Source organism: Oncorhynchus mykiss, chromosome 25, assembly GCF_057628025.1.
Source record: "Oncorhynchus mykiss isolate SJ-2025 chromosome 25, ASM5762802v1, whole genome shotgun sequence".
Lineage (NCBI taxonomy): Eukaryota > Metazoa > Chordata > Actinopteri > Salmoniformes > Salmonidae > Oncorhynchus > Oncorhynchus mykiss.
In genome coordinates, this window is record NC_143046.1 from 56,254,706 (window position 1) to 56,263,218 (window position 8,513).

Here is an 8,513-nt window from a genome sequence, read left to right on the forward strand (position 1 = left end):
AGAAGTAGTCAGATGAAGCAGATGCTAAACTACAGGATTGTTTCCCAAGCACAGAACCTGAATGTTACGGTGCGTGAATGAGGACCCAAAAGCGAATCAACTTAAACAGAGCTTCTTTAATTACCAAACATAGGTAGGCTCAGATGGACCGGCAGATTCCGACAGGACAGGACAAGGTTACAGCAAACATGACGACAGTCTGGTTCAGGCATGAATGACACAAACAAACAAGAATCCGACAAGGACAGGAGCAGAAACAGAGAGAGATATAGGGACCTAATCAGAGGGAAAAAGGGAACAGGTGGGGAACGGGGTGAATGGGTAGTTAGAGGAGACAAGGGACAGCTGGGGGAAAGCGGGGGAGAAAAGGTAACCTAACACGACCAGCAGAGGGAGACAGGGTGAAGGGAAAGGACAGAGACAAGACAACATGACAGTACATGACACTGAATGGCTGAATCACTGCTTGGTATAGCAACCGCTTGGCATCCGAGCGCAAGGCGCTACAGAGGATAGTGCTTACGGCCCAGTACATCACTGGGGCTGAGCTCCCTGCCATCCAGGACCTCTATACCAGGCGGTGTCAGAAGAAGGCCCTAAAAATTATCTCTACTACCACACGGCAAGCGATACCGATACACCAAGTCTAGAATCAACATGACCCTGAACAGCTTCTACCCGCAAGCCATATAAGACTGCTTAATAGTTAACCACATATCAACCCGGACTATCTGCATTTACCCTTATTGTACTAACTATTTTGACTCCTGACATATGCTGCTGCTACTGTTTATTATATAAGCTGTTGCCGAGTCACTTTACCCCTACCTATATGTACATAGACTACATGTAAAAAAAATAAAAAAATAGAAAGGTATGTGGACACCTGCTCATCAAACATCTCATTCCAAAATCATGGGAATTAATATGGAGTTGGTCTCCCCCTTGCTGCTATAACAGCCTCCACTCTTCTGGGAAGGCTTTTTACTGAATGCTGGAACATTGCTGCGGGGACTTGCTTCCATTCAGCCACAAGAGCATTAGTGAGGTCAGGCACTGATGTTGGGCGAATAGGACTGGCTCACAGTTGGCATTCCAATTCATCCCAAAGGTGTTCGATGGGGTTGAGGTCAGGGCTTTGTACGGGCCAGTCAAGTTCTTCCACACTGATCTTGACAAACCATTTCTGTATGGACCTCGCTTTGTGCGCGGGGGCATTGTCATGCTGACACAGGAAAGAGCCTTCCCTAAACTGTTTCCACAAAGTTAGAAGCACAGAGTCGTCTAGTATGCTGTAACATTAAGATTTAATTTCCCGTCAATGGAACTAACGGACCTAGCCCGAACCATGAAAAACAGCCCCAGACCATTATTCCTCCTCCACCAAACTTTACAGTTGGCACTATGAATTGGGGCAGGTAGCATTCTCCTGGCATCCACCATATACAGATTCGTCTGTCGGATTGCCAGATGGTGAAGCGTGATTCATCCCTCCAGAGAACGTGTTTCCGCTGCTCCAGAGTCCAATGGCGGTGAGCTTTACACCACTCCAACCAACGCTGGCATTGCACATGTTGATCTTAGGTTTGTGTGCAGCTACTCGGCCATGGAAATCCATTTTATGTAGCTCCTGACAAACAGTTATTGTGCCGACGTTGCTTCTGTAAAGGATTGAAAACAAAGTCACAAAACTTCACGGCTGAGCCATTGTTGCTCCTAGACGTTTCCACTTCACAATAAAAGCACTTACAGTTGACCGTGGCAGCTCTAACCGGGCAGACATTTTACCAACTGACGTGTTGGAAAGAGGCATCCTATGACGGTGCCACGTTGAAAGTCACTGAGCTGGTCAGTAAGGCCATTCTACTGCCATTGTTTGTCTATGCTCGATTTTATACACCTGTCAACAACAGGTGTGGCTGAAATAGCCAAATCCACTAATTTGAAGGGGTGTCCACATACTTTGTATATATGGTGTATCTACCTCAGCTACCTCGTTCCCCTGCACATCGACTCGGTACTAGTACCCTGTGTATATAGCCAAGCTAATGTTACTCATTGTGTAGTTATTCCTCGTGTTTTATTTTCCTAAACTGTTTCTATTTTTCTGTCTGCATTGTTGGGAAGGGCCCGCAAGTAAGCATTTCACTGTTAGTCTACACCTGTTGTTTTCCGAAGCTTGTGACAAATCCAATTTGATTTGATTTTTGATTTGATATTGATGTGTGTGTGTGGGTGGGTGAATTTTGTATGTCTGCGTGTTTGTGTGTATTCACACATGCTTGACATTCGTAATGAGCCCTCCACGCCATCCCTTAGAGAAAAACACCAGGAAGTCTGTCTCAATGCAGCTGCCCAACCCTTACCAGCTGGGCTCAGGCACTGCTCCAGAGAGAGGGGGAAAAAAGAAAGAGCGAGAGCTGTGTCTCAGCAGCCCAATGTCTGACAGCTAGCCGCTGCCACCTCTCTCTCCCTGGCCACAAGCCACAGTACAGCGCTTCAGCTGCACCCTGCCACACCCTTTCTCTTCCCTTCTATTCTCTTCTCCTCCCACTTACAGGAATTTAAGAATGTGAAGGAGAGGATCCATTATGAATCAAGGATAGCGCCCCCATACTGGACCGCGGACCGGATCCGGACCCATAACAGGGGCAATATGGACCGCGGGTCCTAAATAAAATAAACAAATAAAAAATCATAATTTTACTCGGTCTGGCTTCGACCCCTGGTATCATATAAGCAAAACAAATCTTTGCCCCATGCAAAATGTGTGACCGGACCTTCTGAAATAGTACTTGAGTACCCCTGGGATAGAGGGTTGTTCTAACTAACCAAGCAGATGGAAATAGAAGAGGCTCATATGTAATGTAATAGCATATTTCTACATGGGTGAGCCATAATGTAGCGTAGCTTTGCTATGTGTGAACACTTCCTCTGTAGTGCCCTTCAAACACCCAGATGAGTCATACTGCTCTGGGTGTTACCATTGCCAATTAGCATCCTAGCAGGGCCTCTGCTCTGTTTGTGGATGTAAGTGCGACAACTGCAGCTTTATCCTGTGATCCGACCTGTGGAGAGTAAATAGATCGATATCCTCCTCCTCTACAAATATGAAAGAGTGTGGAAGAGGGGAATGAAGCTTGAAGAGCGGTAGCCCAGTCCGAATCAGCAGCACATTAGCATCGAGAAGGAGGCTGTAACGGGGGATGAAAATAATAAATCGATGTGTGTGTGATGAGTGAGGGTGTGTCTGTGTGTGCACCTGCGTGTGCGCCTGTGTGTCTTTGTATTTCTTTGTGAGCGCGTTCCTGTGCATGACATGCCAGTGTGTGTGCGTCGGTATCTATATGTGGCCCTTCCAGATAGATTTGAATTAATTGATAATGCCAGAGAATCCGGTGTTTGGAGGATATATTGGCAACGGTGCTGTTAGCAAACCATGCATTTGTTTAATCTGTTTTCTAGTGATTTTCTGGGGGATACATCCATAACAATGACCTAATGATGCGCGATTTCACCTGGCATAGAAAATGTGCTATTCTGCCAGGACATTGTTCAGAGGAGCTAGCCAACTATACAGCTAACAGTCACTTCAAACTGAAGCTGGAATGACCAAAAACTAGCCGTGCTTAGTTTTTCTATTGGAATTTCTTTGTATATGTCCATAAATATTATGCTGATTCGAAACAATGTTGCAAATGTCGGAGAGACAGACAGCAAGGTTTATACAAACCTCCGCTGTTGAAAACCAATTGCTAGTCTAAAAGAAATTGGAGATAATGTCTAGATGTTTTTACAGTGGAGATTATATTATAAATCGCCTCGCCGATGAGAAAGTGGTTTGTGCAGTGAGATGGAATAGAGTAAGTGTAGATTTAGCCAGTGTAATTTGTGGAATAGACACCGGATGGAATGCGGTTTTAACCAATCAGTATCCAGGATTAGACCAATCCGTTGTGTAAACTCATATTATAAACCGGGTGGTTCGAGCCCTGAATGCAGATTGGCTGAAAAATGTGGTATCAGACCATATACCATGGGTATGACAAAAAAATATTGTTAATTTGTAGCCTCTTAAATGTGAAATCCCCATATTTGGGGACCCTATTCAATGTTCTTTATTCAGTTCAGTCTGGTTTGAGAACGGTAGCCCCTATCTGCAAAAGCAGGGTGTCTGCGGAAAGCTTGGCTATTGATCGGTATTTTAAAATCTTCGGTGCGATTTACTACCATATATGGGTATACGGATTTATAAGGGCAGTCCGAGCCGAATACCTAATTTCAAGATGGCTGCTACCTACATTCCGGTTAGCGTTGTGAAGCATAGACAAAATGAACACGGAATACGCTGATTTACACCGAAAGCCGGGGCTCAACAGATCATGAGGACATATATTGTCACTTTGGATTGGTTTAGTGACACTTGGAAACGTCCCGTAACCACACCTGACACCACTTATTAAAACATCTGCCCATTTCAGGTCTATCAATCCCATTTTTTTCTGATATTGTTCAGATGTTGTGGAAGCCATCTGATGTGTTTTCAGCTCTAGTCATCAATAATTCACTTATAGCTTGTCAATGAAAGATGACAAAATAAAAATGTATTTTGTTTGAGCTTGATCTTGTGTATTCTGAACTATGTAACTCCTATCTTCTGACCATTTCCTCAAAATCTCCCAGATGTCTTCTTTCCAAATATACCAAGTTTTGGCATGTCTGAATCATGTAATACTTTTGGGTAGGTCTATTTTGGCGGAAATCTACATTTTGTCATTACATTTACAAATTACATTGGTAACCAGTAATAATAGCAATAAGGCACCTCGGGGGTTTGTGCTATATGTCCAATATACCACGGCTAAGGGCTGTATCCAAGCACACTGAGCTGCGTTGTGCATACAAACAGCCGGTAGCCTTGGTATATTGGCCATGTACCACACCCCCTCGAGACTTATTGCTTAAATAACCCTCCTCCTATCAACAGCCCTGGTCTGCCCCTGGCCCAACAAGAGGCCTCATATCAAAAAGTATGTATTTTTATGAGGAATGGATCGTCAGTTACAGCATGACATTGATTTCCATTGAGATGAGGTCTTACAGAAAGACATTTGCATGACATTACTGTTAGCGAAGGGATGTCGCGTTATTATGTAGCGCCCTCTCCTGGTCATTAATGTGCACTGACTTATATTTAAAATAGTTATTTGAACATGAGGGTGTATTAGAAATGGTCTGTATCATAATATACTTGTTAAGGCAGTGGTATTTCTAAGATAATATGCTGCTGAATGTACTGTTATAGTTCAAAGTAGATTCAAACTAGCGTCCTGAAAAGGCCTTCAGTCATAAGCATGCTCACTACTTCCTATTTCCTCCTGTTTTGCAGAGGCCCCAAATCTTTTTTATTAACGGGGTGGTGTACCTAATAAATGGAGTGTATATTGTAGTGAATTCGGGGGGTAGCCCCAACAGTGACTCAAACCTGGGTCCAGCGACTGTCAAGCCAACACCTTAACCGTTAAGCTTTGAGGTCTGAACCTCTTGACAGGCTTGCTTGGTGTTGGCTCAAGGTCGCCACACCTCACCCACCCTTCGGAAGTCTGTCCCCACGCTTCTCTATGTAACAGGGTTGGTTATGTTTCCACTTGCCACTTCGATGTTTATGTATTCCTATTGGTTAGTTGAATTTACATATCAATAAGGTGTTATGCCATTGGTTAAGCTCGCAGATAGGGGGAGATAGCGAATGTAAATTCTTCCTAATCTGATATTGACAACCAAGCGGTAGGTCACGTTCTGAAATACTGTATTCCATTTTCATATTTAGAATGTGTACGAGTTCACTATGTACATGGCCTGCTATATTCTGAGTGTACAAAACATTAAGGACATCTGCTCTTTCCATGACAGACTGACCAAATTAATCCAGGTGAAAACTATGATCCCTTATTGATGTCACTTGTCAAATCTACTTAAATCAGTGTAGATAAAGGGGAGGAGACAGGTTAAAGAAGGATTTTTAAGCCTTGAGACAATTGAGACATGGATTGTGTTTGTGTGTCGTTCAGAGGATGAATGGGCAAGACAAAATATTTAAGTGTCTTTGAACGGGGTATGGTAGTAGGTGCCAGGCGCACCGGTTTGTGTCAAGAACTGCAACGCTGCTGGGTTTTTCACGCCCAACAGTTTCCCGTGTGTATCAAGAATGGTCCACCATCCAAAGAACATCCAGCCAACAACAACCGTGGTAAGCATTTCAGTCAACATGGGCTAGCATCCCTGTGTAATGCAAATTGAGGCTGTTCTGAGGGCAACTCAGTATTAGGGAGGTGTCCTTAATGTTTTATATACTCAGTGTATAAATCAAATTTTATTGGTCACATACACGTGTTTAGCAGATGTTATTGCGGGTGTAGTGAAATGCTTGTATATGTGTACGGTACCTGTTAGATATTGAGGGCATCCTGAGATGTGCTTATTGTTGTAAGAGTGAGTTAGCTAGCATGCTCTTGTACAATGGTCGCATTAGCCCCTGCTAACTCAGTTATTTCCAATGCTAACAGACTACTACCTCAAATCTACCGCCATCAACATACTGTTGTCCTGCACATCTAATGCACTTCCTTGTGTCTATCATCAGAATAAACACCAATCAATGGGGATCGCTGGCTGTACAGCCCTTTCTTAAAAAAACAACGAAAGACAGTTACGAAGTACGATCACATCTGTTACACCGGGGCCGAGATCAGTCTTCTTGTCTTCGCTGTTACATCTGTACCAAGTCCCTAACGTGTACACACCTGTCAAATGGCCTCACCGAGGCTATTCCACATCTGACTCCTATGTAGCGAATTAGGAGGTAGCCCTGACTGGGACTCAAACCCGGATCCAGTGAGTGGCAAGCCAACCTCTTTATTGTTACTCCAGTAGGTTCGGACCTCTTGATGTAATGGTTAAGGTGTTGGCTTGACAGTTGCTGTACCTTGGGTTGCAGTCCCAGTCGGGGCCATCTCCTACAATATACTTTCTCCAATCGTTTTGTTCTGAACCGAACAACTTTTTTTCTCTCGTTCTGTTCCACTATTCTGACCAGCAACATAGAGTTCTGAACCGGTTTGAACACAAAAAAATTACCAGTTTATATCGTTCCTTTCTCTTCATTTTTAACCTGTGAATTTTTTGCTCATTAAATTACTTCACAAGTCAGTGTGGATAGAGCCGGCAAGCTAGTTGTTTACATGTGTGATGGACAGACGAGTGCAGCCAGTGGAGAGAGGGTTGCTGGTGGAGAGAGAGGTTTGAAGAGGCTTGAAGCTCTGGGCATCTTGTTAAGAAAAAAATGCCTGGAAAGTAAAATAACGTTAGTAACCGGTTCCCATGCTTTTAGAAATAACGGTTCTGTTCCAGAACTGTGTGGATCACTTTCATTCCATTTCTGTTCCTTGAAAAACTTATTTTTTTGGTTCTGTTCCCTGAACCATGTATTGTACTTCCTTTAACTGCCCCTAATTGACCTATTTTTAGCCATAAAGTCAAATCAATCAAATTAATTTATAAAGCCCTTTTTACATCAGCCGATGTCACAAAGTGCTGTAACAGAAACCCAGCCTAAAACCCCAAATGGCAAGCAATGCAGATGCAGAAGCACGGTGTCTAGGAAAAACTCCCTAGAAAGGCAGGAACCTTGGAAGAAACCTAGAGAGGAACCTGAGGGATGTCCAGTCCCCTTCTGGCTGTGCCGGGTGGAGATTATAACAGGACATGGCCAAGATGTTCAAACGTTCATAGATGACCAGCAGGGTTAGACAATAATAATCACAGTGGTTGTAGAGGGTGCAACAGGTCAGCACCTCAGGAGTAAATGTAATTTGGCTTTTCATAGCCGATCATTCAGAGTTTAGAGACAGCAGGTGTGGTAGAGAGAGTCCAAAACAGAAGGTCCGGGACAAGGTAGCACGTCCAGTGAACAGGTCAGGGTTCCATAGCCGCAGGCAGAACAGTTGAAACTGGAGTAGCAGCACGACCAGGTGGACTGGGGACAGCAAGGAGCCACCAGGCCAGGTAGTCCTGAGGCTTAGGTCCTCGGAGAGAAGAGAGAGAAAGAAAAAACACGAACGAGAATTAGAGGGAACATTCTTAAATTCACACAGGACACTGGATAAAACATGAGAAATACTCCAGTTATAACACACTGACCCTAGCCTCCCGGAACATAAACTATTACAGCATAAATACTGGAGGCTGAGACAGGAGGGGTCAGGAGACACTGTGGCCCTCTCAGACGATACCCCCGGACAGGGCCAAACAGGCAGGATTTAACCCCACCCACTTTGCCAAGGCACAGCCCCCACAGCCCCCACGCCTTGGTCTGACGCCATTAAAAGGTAATTTACCACCTTCACGAGTGCAGTCTCAGTGCTATGATGGGGTCTAAAACCAGACTGAAGCATTTCGTATGCATTGTTTGTCTTCAGGAAGGCAGTGAGATGCTGCGCAACAGCTCTTTCAAA